This window comes from Drosophila rhopaloa, unplaced genomic scaffold, assembly GCF_018152115.1.
Source record: "Drosophila rhopaloa isolate 14029-0021.01 unplaced genomic scaffold, ASM1815211v1 contig_190, whole genome shotgun sequence".
Taxonomy (NCBI): Eukaryota; Metazoa; Arthropoda; class Insecta; order Diptera; family Drosophilidae; genus Drosophila; species Drosophila rhopaloa.
This window is the reverse complement of record NW_025335073.1, coordinates 4,761,093-4,763,338: the sequence shown is the minus strand read 5'-3', so window position 1 is coordinate 4,763,338 and position 2,246 is coordinate 4,761,093.

Below are 2,246 nucleotides of genomic sequence, written 5' to 3'. Positions count from 1 at the left end.
TGGATATCCATATTTGCCCTTTGCATTGAAAGAATGTGTTTATTATAGGCGTTAACTTGAATTTCTGCAAATGTTCTCTTCAGAAAAATCTGTGTTTTTTTCAAACTAGACCTAATAGCATATATATAGTCCTCGTAACTGAGGCTCACCTCATCGTGGGAAAGAAAATTTTCGAATATGCTAAGATGGCTAATCAAATCCTCGGATTGATCGCGAAGTAAAAGACTGCGAATTTTCTGATAGTTTTCGTGATGAAGAGACAAATTGGGAGTTTCTTCGGGAAGTGGCTTCAATATTTCCGTGCGGGGCATTGGGGGTATGGAATACCGAATCGACAAACGGATTCGCGCACATTTTTAAGGCACGAATGCCCGCGCTTATGCTTTTGGTATTCAATGTACGGAGCCAAATCTGTGTTTGTAACATCCACAGTTACAAACTGATCAATGAAGGCTACTACACTAGCAATAGATTCTTCACTGTTGAAATCCACTTCCGGGACGTCTTTCAGCCAAAACATGCCGTGAATGTGAGGGGAACCTCTCTGTTGAAACTCAACTCGCCAATAATAGGTAGTAACAAAGTTACTTCCAAAGACTCCCCCCGGCTTCTTCATGAGCTTTAGAACTTCCCTGTACCTATAATCGAAATACCTAGCACACGTCACTGGGTCAGTTCTGATCAGCCGCGCCTTTTCTCTAAACTGTAAGTTCAAAGCTTCCTCTTCACTAATGTCAATCCTATCTACATTGCGCTTGAGCAGTACTAGCAGCTCTGGCCACATAGTTTCTGCGGCCGACAGAGTTATGAAGAAAATTGGCGAATCATAGCCATGATTTTCTTCTTCTCATCTTCCCAGTGAGCAGGAGACGTGCGAATGTCCTTAAGAATTCGATATCCGTCATCATGGGAAATTAAGTTTCCCATGAAAGCTTCATCGAGTACATTGGCGGCAGTTATCGCGCTAGAAGCGCTCCGCTTACGTAGGAAAGTTGAAATATTGTTTCGAATTTTCAACAATTCCAACTTCTTATAATTGAAGAACAACTTGTCAGTTCTACAACCTCTTCTATCTACGTTCCTAAGCTCTGATCTAACTATGGTTGTATAACTTTCCGAAGATGGTCTCTTGACGCCAGCATAAATGCTTGGGAACGCCAATTCTTCGGAGTCGACATCGAGAATCACGTCGAGAGGCTTTTGGCCCTCACCTGGAGCCATTGTGATTCTCGGAATTCCTAAATTGTGTGCCTGGTTATTCTCAAGCAGAGTTTCCTGTCCTCCAGGATTTAGCTCTTCAGCTTCTTCATTCTCTTCGTAATTTCCCGCCTCCAAGTTTACATCCTCCTGCTGGATGGCTAGTTGTCCCTCTACAAAGGCTAAGTCCGCTTGAGAAGCTACGAATGGAACAGTTTCGGATCTGAAATCAGAGATCCACTGCTCGTTCACTGACACATTGTGCTTTCTGTAAAGCTCTGTACTAACTAAGTACCTGATGGCGTCAGCAATTTTGGAAGGCCTAATGGTCTCTGCCATGAAATCATGTCCGTACTCCATTCTTCGCTTGAGGTGGAGCTGACAAATATTTCGAATGGCATCGATAGTTGCTTGTCGAGCAGCTATACGAGCACTTCGTCGAGCCAGTGTATTTCTCGCCTGCTCGACGGCCCTACGTTCCCTAAAACTCCTAGCCGTAGCTCTCCTAAACCTATCCTGCGCTCTTTGCAATAAGCGATCCTGAGTTGATCTTGCCTGCGCTCGTTGCAGGGTATTTGCTTCTTGATCACCCGCACGATACGTAGCATCCAACCGCCTCAGTGAACTCCTCAATGACTCGCACGCAGAACGGGATCCATCCGCCTTAACCGATGGTCAGCGGTATTACCAACTTGCTCGGTAGCTCGGACTTCTCTAACTTGTCGCCTTATAGCGCGACGCCGAGTATAGGCTGCTCGTTCATCCGCACGAAGAACGGGGTTCGAGCGAGTTTCCCTACGTCTTTCAGCATCTTCTTCTTGGAAACGAAAAACGGGATCCAAGCGCCTTAACCGATGGTCAGCGGTATTAACAACCTGCTCTGTAGCTCTTTCATCGGTGTTTCTTCGCCTAATAAAGCGACGCCGAGTGTCGGCTGCTTGCTCACCGGAACGAAGAACGGGATCCAAGCGAATTTCCCTACGTCTTGCAGTATCTGCTCCCTTGTCACCCGCACGAGTGTTCGGATTCAAGCGTCTTGACCTACGAGA